Genomic DNA, 22,182 nt, shown 5'->3' on the forward strand with positions numbered 1-22,182 from the left:
ATATATATATATATACATACATATATATAAACTAATTCAATTTGCTGTTCAACTGAAACTAAACACAATATTGTAAATCAACCATACTTCAGAAAAATTAAAAAATAAAGTACCTTTCCTTGAGTGGAGCATGATGGCCCATCTTTGATTAAGTAGGAATATGTTTTGAGGAATAGAATGCAAACAGTCAAAATAGAGAAAAAAGAGAGAGTGGTCAAACTTCATAGACACCAACACATTTCTTTCACAGATTGTTTGTGATTTCTTTTAGTCTATTCTGTAGTGTACAATTATGCCATAATTCTTAACTTCAAAAGCTAGCATCATTATTTCAAATGTGCATACAGATTGCATAATAGAATGCTGGGGTATGAGATGATAAGCCAGGAATGACTAAAAGAAACAGAGTCTTGGGGAATCACCACCATCCGCTATTGTGTGTGCAGTTACAGCCAGAGAAAAAGCAATAGTGTGTAATCAAACCAAAGACAAACGAACAGTCCTTTATAATCTCTAAATGTTGGCAAGTTTGTTCCCTGATGTTAGATGTAGCTTCTACTGCAGTTTTGCTTGTAGGGCTTGGGTCTGATATTTTCCAGCCAGAACTGTCTATGAGTCTAAGCCTACTTTTCTTATCCAGGTAGATTCTAGGAAGAAGCTCTTATGTCAAAGACAATTTGACATTTAAAATTAACTTTTATTGAACTCTTATTCGGTTTCAATTGTGTAAAGTTCCTAAAATAAAGTAACCAACTACAATCACAGGCTGTCTGACAATGTGAGAAGTTACCAGTGTAGACATGACTGTCAGATGCATTTCTGAATTCTCAGTGCTCTAACTAGTAGCTCCAGGATGAGCCCCGATCTTCATTTCTGCAACATCAGCGGGAGCAGGACTTAGTGTGTTTCTGGGACCGAGCTCCAGTTTTGGGCATGGACTCAGAGATAAGAAAGACAGAACATTGAATCCAGACACACTTCTTACCTGTGAGACAGAACATTTCCTACAGTCTTTTGACTCCCCCGCCCCCGCCCCCATTCAATGTGTTTTTCATTCCATAGCAAAACTTGTGAGCAGGCAGGGTTGGTGTATTCCTAGATGTTGAAGGAGAGGTATTGGTTTCTTGAATGCCGCCAAGAATTCCTTCTTCTCAGATAAGTCCTTCAATGTCCCTGCCAGGCCTTTCTTTTATACTGGACACAAATAATAAGGGATTAATCAGGAATCTGACCGGTTGCCTGGAAACTCCATGCATGAGATCGTCCTCATGAGCTACAGAAAAAAAAAATAATATTTTACTATTGTTTAAGAAAGCTCTCCTTTGGAGAGGAAAAAGAAGTGGAAAGGCTATGGTAAGGAAAGGTTCTTTGGGTTTTCATTGGCTTACCTGTCAGGAAAGTAGTCTTTCTTCTAGTTGGGTTCCACTCTGTTACCAGGATTTGACAGCCCCCTGACTCTAAGTCATTTAGGTTTTGTTTCTAACTACACTTCACGTGGTGCGAGCAGGACTATAAAGAAAGCCGAGCCCTGTAGATTTGACGCTTTTGAACCGTGGTGTTGGAGGAGACTCTTGAGAGTCCCTTGGACAGCAAGAAGGTCCAATCATTCTATCTTAAAGGAAAACAGTTCTGAAAATATTTATTGGAAGGACTGATGCTGAAAGCTGAAACTCCAATACTTTGGCCACCTGATGCGAATAACTGACTCATTTGAATAGACCTTGATGCTGGGAAAGATTGAAGGTGGGAGGAGAAGAGGATGACAGAGGATGAGACAATTGGATGGCATCACTGAATCAACAGACATGAGTTTGTGTAGACTCCAGAAGTTGGTGATGGACAGGGAGGGCTGTCGTGCTGCAGTCCATTGAGTCACAAAGAGCTGGACATGACTGAGTGACTGAACTGAACTGAGCACTTCACACCAAACTGTAAACTCTTTTTAAAAGAAATGTTCTAAAATTTCCTAAACTCTTCCAAGGCAATATTCACTGAACCCCAATATATCCCATTAACTTGCAAGGCTCTAACTCTATAGAGTTGGTGCTAAAATGGAAAGATGAAAGTGAAAGTCGCTCAGTCATGTCTGACTTTTTGCAACAAAATGAATGATATAACACAGTCCATGGGATTCTCCAGGCAAGAATACTGGAGTGGCGGCTGTTTCCTTCTCCAGGGGATCTTCCCAATCCAGGGAGCAAACCCAGGTCTCCAGGTCTCCCACATTGCAGGTGGATTCTTTACCAGCTGAGCCACCAGGGAAGTCAAAATGGGAAGATACTAAGTGAAGTAAAATTGGGACTTAAGAGAAAAAAATCTCTTAAATTTTTCCACTAAGGTGCTATCACATCCTGGACACCCTGCTCAGGCTGATGTTGGGAATGGGACATGCAGGAAGCTGGATGACACAATGGAATTGTTGGAAGATGGAAAAGTTCCAGCATAGTTTCACATTCCATGAGTTTCGTTCATATACAAATCCCTCATATAATTCCAATATATATTGCACCTATTTTTAATTGTATACCAAAGATTTGTGTTTTATAAGAAAATTCATAAAGAAGAAGGGAATTTTGGGAATGATTATCCTGATATTTCTGAGAAGGATTGTTAGTTAGTGAACTCTATTGTTTATAGTGACAGAAAACAAGGGAGAGAATTCACATTTATAAAGAATAGCTTCATGTGACGATTGTGGCACAATCACAGAAAACTAGCCAATCTGATTACATGGACCATAGCCTTGTCTAACTCAGTGAAACTAGGATATGCTGTGTGGGGCCACCCAAGAAGGCTGGGTCATGGTGAAGAGGTTGGAGAGAATGCAGTCCACTGGATAAGGGAATGGCAAACCACTTCAGTATTCTTGAAGAAGCTGAAATTGAATGGTTCTATGAAGACCTACAAGACCTTCTAGAACTAACACCCCAAAAAGATGTCCTTTTCATTATAGCAGACTGGAATGCAAAAGTAGGAAGTCAGGAAACACCTGGAGTAACAGGAAAATTTGGCCTTGTAGTACAGAATGAAGCAGGACAAAAGCTAGTAGAGTTTTGCCAAGAGAACACACTGGTCATAGCAAACACCCTCTTCCTACAACACAAGAAAAGACTCTACACATGGACATCACCAGAGGGCCACCAACAAAATCAGATTCATTATATTCTTTGCAGCCAAAGATGGAAAAGCTCTATACAGTCAGGAAAAACAAGACTGGGAGCTGATTGTGGCTTAGACCATGAACTCTTTATTGCCAAATTCAGACTGAAACTGAAGAAAGAGGGGGAAAGCACTAAACCATTCAGGTATGACCTAAATCAAATTTCTTATGATTATACGGTGGAAGTGAGAAATAGATTTAAGGGACTAGATCTGATAGACAGAGTGCCTGATGAACTATGGACAGAAGTTCATGACATTGTACAGGAGACAGGGATCAAGACCATCTCCAGGAAAAAGAAATGCAAAAAGAAAACAAAATAGCCTCTGAGGAGGCCTTACAAATAGCTGTGAAAAGAAGAGAAGTGAAAAGTAAAGGAAAAAAGGAAAGATATACCCATTTGAATGCAGAGTTCCAAAGAATAGGAAGGAGAGAAAACAAAGCCTTTCACAGTGATCAGTGCAAAGAAGTAGAGGAAAACAGTAGAATGGGAAAGACTAGAGATCTCTTCATGAAACTTAGAGATACCAAGTAAACATTTTATGCAAAGATGGGTTTAATAAAGGACAGAAATGGTATGGACCTAAAAGAAGCAGAAGATATTAAGAAGAGGTGGCAAGAATACACAGAACTATACCAGAAAAAAAAAAAAAAACTTCATGACCCAGATATTCATGATGGTGTGATAACTCCCACTCACCTAAAGCCATACTTCCTGGAACGTGAAGTCAAGTGGGCCTTAGGAAGCATCACTATGAACAAAGCTGGTGGAGGTGATGGAATTCCAGTTGAGCTATTTCAAATCCTAAAAGATGATGCTGTGAAAATGCTGCACTCAATATGTCAGCAAATTTGGAAAACTCAGGTCAGGTGTCATTCCGATTTCAAACAAAGGCAATGCCAAAGAATGCTCAAACTACCGCACAATTGCATTCATCTTAAACACTAGTAAAGTAATGCTCAAAATTCTCCAAGACACGCTTCAGCAACATGTGAACCGTGAACTTCCAGATGTTTAATCTGGTTTTAGAAAAGGCAGAGGGACCAGAGATCCAATTGCCAATGTCCTCTGGATCATTGAAAAAGCAAGAGAGTTCCAGAAAAACATCCATTTTGGCTTAATTGACTATGCCAAAGACTTTGACTGTGTGGATCACAAGAAACTGTGGAAAATTCTGAAGGAGATGGGAATACCAGACCACCTGACCTGCCTCTTGAGAAACCTGTATGCAGGTCAGGAAGCAACAGTTAGAACTGGACATTGAGCAACAGACTAGTTTCAAATAGGAAAAAAAGTACCTCAAGGCTGTATATTGCCACCCTGCTTATTTAACTTATATGCAGTGTACATCATGAGAAACACTGGGCTGGAGGAAGCACAAGCTGGAAAATCAAGATTGCCAGGAGAAATATCAATAACCTCAGATATGCAGATGACCCCACCCTTATGGCAGAAAGTGAAGAAGAACTAAAGAGCCTCTTGATGAAAGTGAATGAGGAGAGTGAAAAAGTTGGCTTAAAGCTCAACATTCAGAAAACTCAGATCATGGCACCTGGTCCCATCACTTCAGGGCAAATAGCTGGGGAAACAGTGGAAATAGTGGCTGACTTTATTTTTCTGGGCTCCAAAATCACTACAGATGGTGACTGCAGCCATGAAATTAAAAGACACTTACTCCTGGGAAGAAAACTTATGACCAACCTAGACAGCATACTAAAAAGCAGAGACTTTACTTTGTCGACAAAGGATGGTCTAGCCAAGGCTATTGTTTTTCCAGTAGTCATGTATGGATGTGAGAGATGGACTATAAAGAAAGCTGAGCACTGAATAATTGATGCTTTTGAACTGTGGTGTTGGAAAAGATTCTTGAGAGTCCCTTGGACTGCAAGGAGATCCAACCAGTCCATCCTAAAGGAGATCAGTCCTGGGTGTTCATTGGAAGGACTAATGATGAAGCTGAAACACCAATACTTTGGCCACCTCATGTGAAAAGCTGACTCATTTCAAAAGACCCTGGTGCTGGGAAAGATTGAGAGCAGGAGAAGGGGATGACAGAGGATTAGATGGTTGGTTGGCATCACCAACTCAATAGGCATGAGATTGAGGAAACTCTGGGAGTTGGTGATGGACAGGGAGGCCTGTCATGCTGAGATTCATGGGGTCACAAAGAGTCAGACATGACTGAGAGACCTAACTGAACATATAATAAGCCTTTTAACATTTGTGAAACATCTTTTTGTTATTAGTTTGTACACCTATTTACTTATTAAAGCAGATTTATTTCAAGCAGGTAGGTTTATGTTACTTATTTGGGATTTATCTGTATATGTTGCAGACACAAACCTTCTTATAGAGGGGAAACTATGTGGGATGACCAATATTAGGTTGTGAATTTTACAAAGAAATATGTAAGATGCTCCGAGTCAACCCAACAAGATGCTGTCATCTAGTTCAGAAGCTTTACAAATAACATCATGAAAAAGAGATTTTAAAATTGAGATTTGATGAAGTAATATCAGCAGGGAAAAGAGAACTCCAATTCTGCCTTATCCCACTAAGCTGGGTAAACAGAGCAAGGTGTTTTTTGACATCCAGTTACCTTAGAAATCAAAGGAGCAGACAAGACGTAGAGTAATGAGCATACAATATCCAAGATATATCATTTTTTATTTAAATATTTATACACATTTATGCAGTTAACATATCAACCCTTTAAAAATAAATCAATACATTTCATAAAGGAAGGTGAAATTATAGAAAATCATAAAGACACAAATTAGTGATGCCACTTATTGACATTTCTGATACCTGTTTTCAAATTTCTAAAGTGCCTTTGATCATGGGTATCCAGAGCACAGAAAAGGTTTGAGAGGAGAAGAGAAGGAGCAGGAGAGGAAACTGCAAATTGGAGAACTATTGGCCACATTCACAAAGCTCAGGACACCACCGTCATAATCCAGGAACAACCCCACATGGCCTAGAGTCTTTCTGACATAGTGAGGTGATAGTGGTTCTCTCTGATACAAAGAAGTAGAAAAGTTACCTCTGAGTCAAGGACCTTGTCACTGTCTTTTGCCCAAGAATGATTACAAAATCCAAATGGCCCAGTTGCAACAGCCCAGCACATCCACCCCAGTAGTGCTGACCAGAAGTGAATGACTCAGCTCCCCAGGCAAGAAAATATTTAGATCTTGGTGGAGTGTAGTTGACCCCAGGACCATCAGGACCAGCCTGAACGCGTCTCAGAGCTTCAAACACAGGGACATGATGAGTGACTCTTTCATTATCCAACACAATGTACACTGCAGGAAGAAGGAAAAGTTACATTAGCAACTAGTGTTATAAATTCCTGATGGACACGAGCTCTGTAGAGTGTCTGAGTTTCCTAACATATGACTAGAAATTGGAGGCAGAACAGCAAGAGAACTTGAGGAATCTTTTGCAATCCAAGATCTATAGGTCTGTCTTCACGAGAAGAAGAATTGAGCCACACCAAATGGGAGCAGTCATAATTTCTGTCTATGAGACCTATTGCTATGTTTTGGTCATTATTTTCCCTGGAACATTTGAAATTGGCAGTTAATTAAAAATTCACTGTCAGAAACAAAAGTAGCTGACTATCTCCACAGAAAATACACACTAATAAAAATAATAGTAATAAAATTCTGATCACTTTTCTGACAGCAAGAAGTATCATATATGAAACGAATTGCCAGTCCAGGTTTGATGCAGGATACTAGATGCTTGGGGCTGGTGCACTGAGACGACCCAGAGGGATGGTACGGGGAGGGAGGGGGGAGGGGGGTTCAGCATGGGGAACATGTGTATACCTGTGGTGGATTCATGTTGATGTATGGCAAAACCAATACAATATTGTAAAGCAATTAACCTCCAATTAAAATAAATCTGTTAAAAAAATTTAAAAAAGAGAAATTTCCACTACAGCATCAAAAATTAAAATGAAACAAAAACTTGTATTTTTTGAAGTGATTTGTTTATGAGAATTTTCTGTCAGCACACCTTGAAAAGAAAAGGGAAAACTCTTTTGACAAAAGAAGTGGTCAGCTTAATTTGCCAATGTTGTGTATAAACTGTGTATAAAATTTCCTTTTATGTTTATAATAAACTTGACCATAGAGAAGATTTTTGTATGATGTGAGTGAAGTATGCTTTGTATTTATTACAGAGAGTTTTATTTATTTTTTATTTTTCTAATGTAAATTTATTTATTTTAATTGTAGGTTACCCAGAGGGATGGTGCAGGGAGGGAGGTGGGAGGGCGGTTCAAGATGGGGAACACGTGTATACCCGTGGCAGATTCATGTTGATGTATGGCAAAACCAATACAATATTGTAAAGTAATTAACCTACAAAGAGTTTTATAAACCAACTTAAAACTCTCTAAGCATCTCACAACCATTGATAAACTCCCTTACCTAAAACTTGGGATGTACTGAATGTACTTGCAGAGTTACAAGCTTCATGTGAACAGTCAACACTATCCCTCAGTCTGCTGCAAATGTCAGTTGTCTATTCCTATTGTTTACCCCCCAAGATAGCTTACCGTGTTGTACTTAGTCGCTCAATCGTGTCTTACTCTTTGCAACCCCATGGACTGTACCATGCCAGCTCCTCTGTCCATAGGGATTCTCGAGGCAAGAACACTGGAGTGGGTTTCCATGCCCTCCTCCAGAGCATCTTCCCAACCCAGGGATCAAACCTATATTTTCTTCATTGCAGGCAGACTCTTTCTGTCTGAACCAGCAGGGAAGATAGTTTACTACCACTCATTATAAATGTATTTTTTCCAGATGCCATTTAGTTTTATTCCATATTCAATATTCTCCTATAATGGTAAGTGTGGATATTAAAATTTCCAGCATAGTCCACAGATTGGACAATGGAGAAAAGTAACCCATAAGACAGTAACAGAGGCCAGTGTATACCATCCCGACCAGAAGGCTGCCTATTACCTTGGAATTGGTTGAGCCAGTCTATGAGTCCAGGGATGGGCCATGCACCGAGCCGTGGGACTGTAGTCCCATGGGGTATGTGGAGCTGCACTGACTCACCTCTGCAAGAAAGGACACTTCATTACTCTTTTGGAGCTCATATTTTCATCACAATAATTATGTCTACACACGTCTGTGGATTTCTGTTAAATGTTCACAATTAGGGCCATAAAAGTAATTCCCCAATCTAGAGAATGTGACCAGTGGCAATTTATTTTATGAAAATCCAATAAAATTCTATCCCATTTGCTAACACTGCAAACCTACCATCCAATTCAAATCAGTCATGACCATATCTGATTCCTCACAGCCAATCTCAGGGCTACACAAAATGACTTGAAATAAAGGATGTTCAAGAGGGGCACTCTGACTTTTAATTCACTCTAGTCATCACAGAAATGCTCAGTGTCTGTACAACCACAGCTAGTGGTTGAGGAGCTTAGCTTGGGTAGCAATCCCAATTCCTGGGACCCAGTTTTCCTGAGGGCATCAGAGAGTCTTTCGTTTTCACCTCCCCATGCACTGCACATGGAAACCCTGCACCCGGATGATCCTCTGTTGGCCCATTCTCTCCCTGATTCCACATTAGGTTTCTATAAAATCCTTATTTCTTGCACATTATTCTGTCATGACTTTGGGTACATTCCCTCTGTGTTTTTCTTTTTCTAAAAATTAAAACCAGCAATGGTAGTTGTTGTCATGAGGTCTTTGCACAAAATCCTGCAAGTAATTCCCCTGCCCAGCTCCACCGCGGGTAAAGCAACACACAAAACTCTACCTTTGGAGAAAGGGGAATCTAAACACATCCGGAAAGAGGTTTTAGTGTCCTGATAACTCATGCTCCCATTTTAGCATCAACTGACTGATTCCAGTTACAATTATCAAAACTTGAAAATGAGGGCAACTTGCCATTTGGACATGTTTTCATAGTGCTGTACAGACAGAAACAAAAAAGGTAACATGTTAATACACTTCACAAGATTCGCAGTGAAGATTTAGTTTCTCATTTCCAAGGATGGGTTAACCCAAATTTCAGCAAAGTGTATCATGTACACAGAAACAGGAGGGGAAACGAGTTATAGGAATTCCCAAATTTCTCATTATTGCCAGGTCCAGGTACCAATCCATACATCTTTAAACACCTTCTCTGAGGCAGTTGTTCAGTAATCAAATGTATATTAGGAGAATTTAAGAATTATTCTTGAGAATTTCTTTGCCTACTTCTCCATGAAGCTTTGCAGTTCTTGTGTTTGGCAAAAAGGGCTCTAGGTCATTAACATTACATGGACAGATAAAACTCTTATCACAGCAACGGAAAACATGATTTCAAACACTAGATGGAAGGCAAAGAAGAAGTGGGTATTATCCAGGGAACACCATGACTCTCCAGTCCTCTGTCCTTACCTGGATCAGCTCCATGTCTGGCTCATGGCACAATTCATTGAGCTCCTCATATATCTGCCTTAAAAGTTTCTGCTTCAGGTCCATATTGTATTGACTTTCTTTGAGTTGTTGAAAAATCTCTTTGCTTTCCTCTTCTGTTTTCTTGAAATGATGCTTCTCTTCATGGTCGACTAAGTGAAACACCTTCCGATATTCAGTCGGTTTCATCTTCCACGTACTCACGTAGCTCTGGGGTGACAATGAATTAATCAGGTCACATGTTCTAGTTGCTTTTTTTAGGGGCGTGGGGAACACTTTCCAGGTGGCTCTAGTAGTAAAGAAGCTGCCTTCCATACAGGAGATGTAAGAGACACGGGTTCGATCCCTGGGTGGGGATGGTCCCTTGGAGGAGGGCATGGCAATTCACTCCAGTATTCTTGCCTAGAGAATCCCAATGGACAGAGGAGCCTGGCAGGCCACACAGTCCATAGGATGGCACAAAGTCGAACACGACTGAAAGTACTTAACGCACAGTTGCTTTTTATTTCATTGAACCTGAAATCAACATTTTGACTCTAAACACTGCCATAAATATCCACACTTCTTAAAAATGTGAATTTGCAATTTAATAATTGTTTTATATAATATATGGGGTACATTAATAACTAAAGTTACTGAGTCTATCTTACCCTCACATATTTACCTATATACTGACTCTTTGCTGTAAAGAAATAATAGCAAATATTCACAGAACTAGATAATATTTTTCTAAAATATTTACTTTCAGGTCCACAAACTGTATGCAAAGCAGAACCTTGTGCACATGAGTGCAGCGTGACTCCCCTGTCTGATGCTGTACACTCCATGCTTTAACTGGCTTCCACCCTATCCTAAGAGACACTGGTCAACAGACAACTACCTTCTAGTCTTAATTCCCATCTTCTCCCTTTTTTTTTTTTTTCCACTATCTATTTCCCTTCTTTCCTTTAAACTTTAAAAATGATTCACACTTAAGAAAAACAAGACATACACCATTGACCAAAATCTTCACTGGGTTCTCTCTAGTATTGTCTTTACTTTCAATGAACAGATTTTTTAATCATGAGTGTATGTTCACAGTACTCATTTTTGGAACTCAATCTTTCATAAAAGCAGCAAACTCTCTTCAATTTCCAGGACTTCTTTAATGAAACCACATTCCTTTTATCGGGAACCTCCTTTGCTGAGTCCACATAGTTTTTACTCTGCATGTTTCTAAGAAATTCTTCCTGTTACCCTAATTCTTCCTTTATGAAATCTATACACCTTGGGGTTCAAACAAACCCCCTTTTCTTGTTTCCCTCTATCAGTCTACTTTAACCAGTTTTTCTTTCCCTGATTGACCTATTAATACAGAGATTCCTCCAGTTATCTTCCGATGTAAAAATGTTTTTATTTTCATTCTTAAAACACTACTGTGATATCCATCTCATGCCTAGAATATACAGAAAATTGTGAAACGTTCCTATCCAGACCAAGTCTTTCACTCAAGGTCCATCCTTGTTCACCCAGTTGCATACTACCTATTTGTGTTAGAATATCTGCCAGAAACTCAAAGTTTCACATACTCAAACTCTAATATTGTCTTAACACAAAATGGCACGTCCTCCTTTGTTTCAATCCTCAATGATGCCCCACCTTCAGAGCAGAATCTAGGTCCCAATTTTTAAATTTTATCCTCTTAACATTACACATCAAGTGCTTCCTGTTTTTTGAAATTTCTCTAGCATCAAGAATATCTCTTGAATTCTATCATTTCCCATTATCTGTGGGTAATTATTTCCTAATCTTTCCCCTAAGAATTTCTCAACTTTCAGATCTGGCTTCCAATTTTTCTATGCTCTCTCATTTCCCTTTATATCAAGGTTGACACATAGAGAGTAAACAATGGCAAGTGTGCTGTGGGAAAAGAGTAATTTTAGTTTGAGATGTGTTGATTTAGTTATCTCTCCCTAAAAAAACCTCTTTCCACAGAAAGTCCCCTGCCCTGACTTCTACCCTCAAGCAAATCTCTGCCCAAGTATGATCTTGCTTAGTAAATCTTTTCTGATCATATGTAAAATTCAATTTTGTCAAAATTACTTTTTGTAATAAAATTATAAAATTTTATTACTTAGCTTTATTGCTGTTATTCTCAAAAGTACTTACCACAGTGGATTATGCCACAAATGATACGTATAGAATTGTTAATTTACTCTCTTCATTACTCCATTTGATCTGTGAGTATAAGGAAATTTGTTCCTTTCATCTATTTCTACACTGGCTTAGAACAGTTATCATGACATATCTGCCACTCAACATTTCAAAGGACAAACATTGTAAACTATAACCTTAGGTATATCATCTTTGAATAATTGAGACAATTTTGTTATATCTCCTTGTTATTCACACAACCCCATTTAAATTTTCTTTATGGTGGTGAGAAGTGTCTTTTAATATTGCTTGTTTATGTGTTTCACATCATTAAATATTTACTTACTCGAGAATCTAGATATACTGCTCTTTCACCACTTTTATGTAGGGTGCTCAGTTCTCATTTTTGAATTAACAAATGATAGACCTAAATTTCTCTGTGATGAATTTAGATCACGTTTGAGATTCATCTACCCTCCATTTCCAGCCATATCTCTCACTCTGAGTCTCTAATGAAATACATGTGTCAACCTACATGGACTATGTAGAATCTCAATATGCACATGATTCCTCTAGTTTCTAGTATTCAACTCTCACATGTTTACCTGCCTGGCACCCGCATACATTTCCAACTTCAATTTATCCTTTTCTATCCAAATAGTTAGAGCTGTCTTCCTGAAGTTTCAAAAAATTTCCCTGGGTTTATCTCATTGACAAATTATGACTGTGATTTTTCTATAACCATTGGTATGTTACGGTGTTAGCTAGGAAGTAAGATTTTTCAGCTCGATATTTTGATTTTAGAAAGAAATCCTACAAAAGGATGAACTTCATTCCATATGATTACAGGAAAGCCTTTTGTAATTGGTCACCCATACTGAAACACAAACATAGAATATTTCGTTCAAACTTAGGTTTAGAATAAACATCATGTGTCCCAAGATTGTGCTGAATGAAATAGAATTTCTTGCTTACATCCCATGTTCTGATTTTGTTGGTTTCTCTGTTCAGATTTCTTCTATTTTCTTGTATCTTTTCCCACACAGACCTCATTATGTTCAGAAGCTTTTGCTGCAAAAGAACCAACAGTTTGATTATCAGAAAAGTCGGTAGTGAAACTTTTCAGATCCTAGGGTAAGAAGGATAGCAGAGAATATCAGATGATCGCTGGAGAAGGGACAGTGTCCATTTTGTTTCACTTTTAAGCCCAAGTGTCTCCTGTGTGGGCTTCCCTGGTGGCTCAGTGGTAAAGGATCCATCTGACTATGCAGGGGGTGCAGATTTGAGCCCTGGGTAGAGAAGATCCCCTGGAGAAGGCAACAACTCATTCCCATACTCTTGTGTGGGAAACACCATAGACAGAGGGGCCTGGCAGGCTCAGTCAAGAGAGTTGCAAAAGAGTCAGACACGACTGAGTGACTAGAAAACAAGGCTACTGTGTAGGATGTTTATAACTAGAGAAGAGAGAAAACATTGAAAAGTGTGCTTCTCCGTAGAGAAAGCTGGCTCTCGAACTTTATTTCACCTCACCAATTTTTATCATGCAAATTCCATCTCAGATTTCAGTTGTCCTGCTGCTAGTTCTCATCTCCTACTACTCTATTCTTTTAGCTAAAAGGCAGTGTTTCTGATTAGAGTCTATTAGATTAGACTATTGCAATCATGCCCAGTAATCACTATGTGCATACAGGGCGCAATACTCACTGAAATTAGCAAGTTTGCCCACCTTGGTCTCACACGGACTTAGCACAAATCCAACACAATTAACTTCATCCTCACCATCAGCTTGAATTGTAAGAATTTAAAATGTAAAGTCTTCACTGCTTAATATTGAGGACGTCCTTTCTTAAATAGTTTATCCTAGGACCTGACCCACAATGCTAGTTAGTGTCTGCTTTATTTTTGACATGAATGAAGAATGAAAGTGAAGTGAAAGTGAAGTCACTCAGTCATGTCCAACTCTGTGACCCCACATACTGTAGCCTACCAGGCTTCTCCATCCATGGGATTTTCCAGGCAAGAGTACTGGAATGGGTTGCCATTTCCTTCTCCAGGGGATCTTCCCGACCCAGGGATGGAACCTGGGTCTCCCGCATTGTAGGCGGATGCTTTTACCATCTGAGCCACCAAGAAAGTTATCTTCATTTTCTTTGACATTCACTCTCAGACAGAAAGTCCCTCAGATTCAAACTTCCCACTTAGCCCTTGCTTACCTGGCATTCCTCAGCCGTCCACTGAATGGAACCATGCCTGGGAGCACCCTGCTACTCAGACATACAGCAGAGTAAACAATGCACATCCTTGGTGACTTTACAGAAGTTCTTGGTATATCTGTGTATCTCACATATCTCTTCTGCAGTATTTGGTAAGTCACAAGGTCCTTTCTGTCTGGCAAGAATTACCAGTTTCCTCAAATTGTTGTTGGTTTTCAGGTTTAGTTGATGGGGTGTTTCCCTGCACACAGGGCAGCGAGGAGCCCGTTGGCCTTCCTCCCAGTAGAGACAGAGACACGGCATGCAGAAGCTGTGCCCACAGCCCAGCGTGACCGGGTTTATGAAATACTTCACACACAGAGAACAGGTGACTTCATCCTGGAAGCTTTTGGAACTCATGTTTCTGAAGAGAAAAAAGAAAAAAGAAAAAGCATTATGTTGCCATGGGCTTTAAAAGAGTGCCTTTTAAAAACCACAGACAGTATCAATGGGCATGAGACTTACTTCCCACTCATAGCAACATGTTAGTGTATAGAGCAGGACAGGTGATATATTGCATGCAATGGAAAGAGGATGCTGGGTAATTAAGTGCCCTCATGACAGTCAAGATACTGTCAGACACAGCTTTTCCACTTTTCCATCAGGGATTCAGCTCTCATCCAATTCTGACACAATCCTCCGCCACAGAGTCTTGTTCATATTCCACCTAAACCAACCCTCCTTATCCTTCTGCCAGTGATAGCAGTTAAAGGATATGTATCCATTTAATCTTATTTGGCACATGAAGTTTGAAAAAAATATTATTATAAGTGTTTTGTCAGTTTTCTGTTTCTTTTTGCTCATTAAAACAAACAAGAGTCAACAGTTTGGGGTTAGTCTGGACAGTTTTTGAAGGTGATGAATGGGCTGTTTTTTGTGACTACAAAGTGAATTTGCCTGGAGATCAAAGCATATATCCTGAAGGGAACAGAGAAATGGGAGACCTGGGCTTTTGACAATGTCATGGAGAAAATAAATTAGCCAACTCTGGTAAAGATAATCAATAAATATAAGAGGAATCAAGGAGATAGCAAAACATTTCACAACCATCAGAATTATGAATATAGTCAGGGAAGAATCATCAACGAATGTGAAACCATTTGAAAAAAAAATAGTATAAGCTCTAAAATTATTTGCTAATAAGTTCCTCATTTTATAGGCTTCCCTGGGGGCTCAAATGGTAAAGAATCTGCCTGCAATGTGGGAGACCTAGGTTGGATCCCTGGGTCAGGAAGATCCCCTGGAAAAGGGAATGGAAATCCACTCCAGTATTCTTGTTTAGAGAATTCCATGGACAGAGGAGCCTGATGGGGTACAGTCCATGGGGTCACAAAGAGTCGGACACCCTTGAGTGACTAACACTTTTACTTTTTTTTTTCTTCATTTTTAGCATCATGTCACATTAAATTGCTTATTTAAATTAGGTATAGTTTCAGTTATCATACACTGTGAGTAAATATTTAGTTTAAACATAAGACTGCCATTATCTTCCCTGTGTGTGAGAACTTGAATCAGAGAGGCTACTTATTTATGAGGCTGATAATTTATTTCTGATTCAAAATAGATGAGAAATAAACAATTGCTGAACTGAACAACTATAAAACGACTTAAAATATCTTTTGAAAAGTGAGTAGCAATGAAGTGATAGTGTGTAGATACATTTATACAAATAAAAATTGTTGAGATGGATTTTATGGACTTTTGACTGAGGACCACAAAAGCTTCTCCTAGAATAGAACATAAAGCTAACACCTGTGGTGGATTCATGTCAATCTATGCCAAAACCAATACAGAATTGTAAAGTAAAAATTAAAAATAAATAAATAAATTAAAAAAAAAAGAAAGAAAAAAAACTAAATAAATAAATCAAATATGCCTTAAATTAGGAGATAATTTGAAGAAAAGGGAGAAAGTATGGATGAGCTCTGTGTAGACCCTGCTAGAAACAGGCCAAGGACTCATTATGAATATATTCATTTCTATATTGATAAGGCTAATGATAATGATAATATTAAAGTGATAATAGGAGAGGCTCATATGTTTATTAATTCTTGGCATTGGATTCACTCTTCTTCTATGGATTACCTATTTTAACTTTCACAACAATATTATTAATTAGTTTTCTATCTTAATATACATCTTAAAAAGAGGGCACTTGACATAGTGTGGGTGAAATAAGTTACTTGTCTACAAATAACACATTGAATAAATGATTGACCTAGTACTCACATATAGATACTACCAACAGGGGGAGAAAAGCCACACTTAGCTTTAGATTCATTTTTAAATGTACATAGCAGAAATTCATTGCACGTTTATCATCATAACTCACTTTGGGTTCTGTTAATGCAATGTTCTACTCTTGTTCAGCAAGTAACTCTGTTAAATGCAGTTCAAGGATTAAGTGCTTACTGCCTTGTGGCAGTAACTTCCAAAAGTCTCCACAGACCATCCAACTCCAAACACAGCAGCCCAGGGCTCTGGAGAAGAATGAGCTTGGCTCTTTGCTGGATGCTTTATATATTCTCCAATGACCATGCCAATTTCCTCCCAGTGATAGGGTTATCAAATCCGTGAAAAGATATAGATTAGATACCCGGTTATATTTTTGCAGAAAATGCAAAGCATAATTAGATTTTTACAGAGTTGAAACATACCTTAGTGCCAATGATTGAAGTGAAACCTTTGAAACCTACTTAATCCAAGTGCCACAATCCAATTTCTAGTGACATAGTTATCCCTTAAGTTCATATTTTTAATCCCTGGAATTGCTGTTTTTAAAATAAATAAGCTTCCAAAGTAGGAATTTTATATATGTGTTCAATGAACTGTGTTGTTGTTCAGTCACTAAGTTATGTCCTACTCTTTGGGACCTTATGGAGTATAGCACGCCAGGCTCCTCCATCGTCCACTGTCTTGCAGAGTTTGCTCATCTTCATGCCCATTGAGTCAGTGATGATGTGTGACTTCTTCAGAAGTAGGAATCATTCGAATCCTGTTTTTCAACTCAGTTCAGTCAAGCTCCCTAGTAATACCATTTACAGCACTAGCAGAAATATCCCCCTTTTATTTGATGAATCTTATTGACCTCATCTGAACTGAAATTCTCTGAAATTTTATACTGTTCTTTGAGTTCTCCATGAATTTCTTCCTTCTGTGACTTTGTTTTTGTTGTTTTTGGTAGCACACTAGTGCTTTTTTTTTTTTTTTCCTTTCTTTCCATCTGTAACTACGCACACAATAGCAATTGGTAGTTCTTTTCTAAGACTCCATCTCTTGCCTTAGTACCCTGGTTATTATCTCATGCCTTCTCATTCTATTATTCAATATATGCATAATTGAAATATCAATGCTATATTATAGGTTTAATGATCATGTTACAGTTGTATACACACGATTGACTAAAAATATCAATAAACATTTTTTTTTCTGAAAGAAATATGGGTTTGTCTGCTAAGTTTCAGACAACTATCTCCAAAGGTTTTATCTTGTCTTGGTTTGCATCCTATTCATGCTCCATAAGACATTTTCCTGCTTAATCAATGATTGACCATGGTGTTTCACTCAGGGAGGATACCTGACAGGGAAATTCAAAACACTGTCTTTCTGCTACATGAAATGATCAATCATCACCAATCTGCTCTTATCACATAAAGCTGTGGCTAAAAAAGTAGAACATATTCTTACGATGTTAAGATTTTAATCTTTATTTATCTGTTTACGGCTGTGCTGGGTCTTTTTCTAGCTGCTGTGAGAGGGCTACCCTTTGCTGCGGAATGGGGGCTATTCTTCATTTCAGTGCTCAGGCTTCTCATTGTGGTGGCTTCTTTTGTTGCAGAGGACGGGATCTATGTTCACAGGCTTCAGTAGTTGCAGCACACAGGCTCACTAGTTGTGGTACATGTGCTTAGTTGCTCCGAGGCATGTGGGATCTTGCTGGATCAGGGATCAATTCCATGTCTCCTGAATTGGCAGGGGGATTCTTTACTACTGAGCCACCAGGGAAGTCCCCAAATTTGAATCTTTAATAATATCTTCTTTTGGAAATTAAAGATTGAAAATAATTTTACCCCTGACATTGCTTTTTTATTTTGTGTACCTCTGCACATATAACAATAAAGTTAATATTTCTACCTAGATGTGAATTTTTTGTGGAAAAGATCATAGTGTATTACCAATCTTGCAATTTCATTGCATAAGATACCCTCAGATCCTTGGTGGGATATGAAATTCTGTTCACTGTCCAACTTCCTAACCCCTTCTCTCCACAAAAAAAAAAAAAACAACACCACAAACCTCAATTTGAGAAATACTCTGATTAGAGGGAGTGTCTCAGTTCAGTCGCTCAGTTGTTTCCAACTCTTTGCGACCAAATAAAACGCAACATGCCAGGATTCTCTGTCCATCACCAACTCCCAGGATCCAATCAAACCCATGTTGTCCATTGTGTCGATGATGTCATCCAACCATCTCATTCTCTGTTGTCCCCTTCTCTTCCTGCCCTCAATCTTTCCCAGCACCAGGGTCTTTTCAAATAAGTCAGTTCTCTGCATCCGGTGGCCAAAGTATTGGAGTTTCAGCATCAACATCAGTCCCCCCAGTAAACACTCAGGACTGATCTCCTTTAGGATAGACTGGTTGGATTTCCTTGGAGTTCAAGAGACTCTCAAGAGTCTTCTCCAACACCACAGTTCAAAACCTTCAATTCTTCAATGCTCAGCTTTCTTTATAATCCAACTCTCACATCCATACATGACTACTGGAAAAACGATAGCCTTGACTAGATGGACCTTGTTGGCAAAGAAATGTCTCTGCTTTTTAATTTGTTGACTAGGTTGGTCATAACTTTCCTTCCAAGGAGCAAGCCTCTTTTAATTTCATGGCTGCAGTCTCCATCTGCAGTGATTTTGGAGCCCAGGAAAATAATGTCAGCCATTGTTTCCACTGTTTCCCCATCTATTTCCCATGAAGTGATGGGACCGGATGCCATGATCTTCATTTTCTGAATGTTGAGCTTTAAGCCAACTTTTTCACTCTCCTCTTTCACTTTTGTCAAGAGGTTCTTCTTCACTTTCTGCCATAAGGGTGGTGTCATCTGCATATCTGAGTTTATTGATATTTCTCCCAGCAATCTTGATTTCAGCTCGTGCTTCCTCCAGCCCAGCATTTCTCATGATGTACTCTGTGTATAAGTAAAATAAGCATGGTGACAATATACAGCCTTAACATATTCCTTTCCCTGTTTGGAACCAGTCTGTTGTTCCATGTCCAGTTTTAACTGTTGCTTCCTGACCTGCATAAGCTTTCTCAAGAGGCAGATCAGGTAGTCTGGTGTTCCCATCTCTTTCAGAATTTTCCACAGTTTATTGTGATACTCGTAGTCAAAGGCTTTGCATAATCAATAAAACAGAAATAGATGTTTTTTGGAACTCTCTTGCTTTTTGATGATCCAGGTGATATTGGCAATTTGATCTCTGGTTCCTCTGCCTTTTCTAAAACCAGCTTGAACATCTGAAACTTCATGATTCACATATTGCTGAAGCCTGGCTTGGAGAACTTTAAGCATTATGTTGCTAGCATATGAGATGAGTGCAATTGTGCGGTAGCTTAAGCATTCTTTAGCATTGCCTTTCTTTGGGATTGGAATAAAAACTAACCTTTTCCAGTCCTGTGGCCACTGCTGAATTTTCCAAATTTGCTGGCATATTGAGTGCAGCACTTTCACAATATCATCTTTTAGGATTTGAAATAGCTCAACTGGAATTCCATCACCTCCACTATCTTTGTAGTGATGCTTCCTAAGGCCCACTTGACTTCACATTCGAGGATGTCTGGCTCTGAGTCAGTGTGACTGATCACACCTTCGTGATTATCTGGGTATGAATATCTTTTTTGTACAGTTCTTCTGTGTATTCTTGCTACCTCTTTTTAAGATCTTCTGCTTCTTTTAGATTCTTACCATCTCTGTCCTTTATTGAGCCCATCTTTGCATGAAATGTTCCCTTGGTATCTCTAATTTTCTTGAAGAGATCTCTAGTCTTTCCCATTCTATTGTTTTCCTCTATTTCCTTGCATCCCTTGAGGAAGGCTTTCTTATCTCTCCTTGCTATTGTTTGGAACTCTGCATTCAAATGGGTATATCTCTCCTTTTCTCTTTTGCCTTTCACCTCTCTTCTTTTCACAGCTATTTGTAAGGCCTCCTCAGACAGCCTTTTGCTTTTTTGCATTTATTTTTCTTGGGGATTGTCTTGCTCCCTGTCTCCTGTACAATGTCATGAACCTCTGTCTATAGTTCATCAGGCACTCTATCAGATCTAGTCCCTTAAATCTATTTCTCACTTCCATTGTATAATCATAAGGGGGTTGATTTAGGTCATACCTGAACGGTCTAGTGGTTTTCCCTGCTACTGCAGCTGCTAAGTCGCTTCAGTCATGTCCGACTCTGTGTAACCCCATAGACGGAAACCCACCAGGCTCGTCCGTCCCTGGGATTCTCCAGGCAAAAACACTGGAGTGGATTGTCATTTCCTTCCCCAATGCAGGAAAGTGAAAAGTGAAAGTGAAGTCGCTCAGTCATGCCTGACTCATAGTGACCCCATGGACCACAGCCTACCAGGCTCCTCTGTCCATGGGATATTCCAGGCAAGAGTATTGGAGTGGGTTGCCATTGTCTTCTCCGAATGGTTGTCCCTACTTTCTTCAATTTAAGTTTGAATTTGTCAATAAGGAGTTCATGATCTGAGCCACAGTCAGCTCCCAGTCTTGTTTTCTCTAACTGTATAGAGTTTCTCCATTTTTGGCTGCAAAGGATATAATCAATCTGATTTCGGTGTTGACCATCTGGTGATTTCTATGTGTAGTCTTCTCTTGTGTTGTTGGAAGAGGGTGTTTGCTATGACCAGTGCGTTCTCTTGGCAGAACTCTGTTAACCTTTGCCCTGCTTCATTCTGTACTCCAAGGCCAAATTTACCTGTCACTCCAGGTGCTTCCTGACTTCCTACTTTTGCATTCCAGTCCATTATAATGAAAAGGACATCTTTTGGGGGTGTTAGTTCCAGAAGGTCTTGTAGGTCTTCATAGAACCGTTCAACTTCAGCTTTTTCAGCATTACTGGTTAGGGTATAGACTGGGATTACCATGATATTGAACAGTTTGCCTTGGAAATGAACAGAGATCATTCTGTCATTTTTGAGATTGCACCCAAGTACTGCAATCTTTTTTGTTGACTGTGATGGCTACTCCATTTCTTCTAAGGGATTCCTGCCCACAGTAGTAGATATAATGGTCAGTTGAGTTAATATTACTCGTTCCTGTCCATCTTATTTCACTGATTCCTAGAATGTCAATGTTCACTCTTGCCATCTCCTGTTGGCCACTTTCAATTTGCCTTGATTCATGGACCTAACATTCCAGGTTCCTATGAAATATTGTTCTTTACAGCACCGAGCCTTGCTTCTATTACTAGAGGGAGTGTCTACTTTGTAAAAATCTCATTTGACCTCTCCAAGGGCTTCAGCCATCTTAACTCCAGTTACTCTACTTCTGTCACTTCTTTAGCATCTCTCATTTTGGGTCACAAATCAGAATCCACCATAATTTGGGTAAGAATTTAATTGTAAGAGGAGAGTGACAAATATGCACACCCTGGACTTTGTTACCAACATAATTACTTATATGAGCTGAAAGAAAAGCGTGGATGATGTCATCAGAGCAGTGGAAACAGGAAAACTTGAACACGTCATGCAGTTTGAATAAACTGTCTATAGAAGAATTTTGTATGAGGCTTTCCTGTATGTTCACCTACTTGGTAAGAATTGGAAACTTACTTATAGAGTCTAACAAAAAGATCTAGAAATATGTTTTTATAAATAAATTAGGTGGGAGAAATCAAGGAAATAAGTGGAAACAGCACCATAGTCTTTTCCTCTATACTCTTCTCCATTAAACATCAAAATAACAAAATCAACAACTGGGATTTATTATTATTCTGTATACTTTCTATCTAGGCATTTGTGTGTGTGTGTGTGTTCATGTGTGTGTGTGTGTGTGTGAGAGAGAGAGAGAAAGAGAGAGAGAGAGAAAATTAACAGAGGAAAACAGAAGCAGAGAATACATTGATTCTGTGAATTATTTAATGTAGAAGCCGAATAGCTGAAGGGAAGTCTATGCTTGCTCTTAAGAAGCCCAGTTTCCTGGAAAGAA

This window comes from Oryx dammah, unplaced genomic scaffold, assembly GCF_014754425.2.
Source record: "Oryx dammah isolate SB20612 unplaced genomic scaffold, SCBI_Odam_1.1 HiC_scaffold_15, whole genome shotgun sequence".
Taxonomy (NCBI): Eukaryota; Metazoa; Chordata; class Mammalia; order Artiodactyla; family Bovidae; genus Oryx; species Oryx dammah.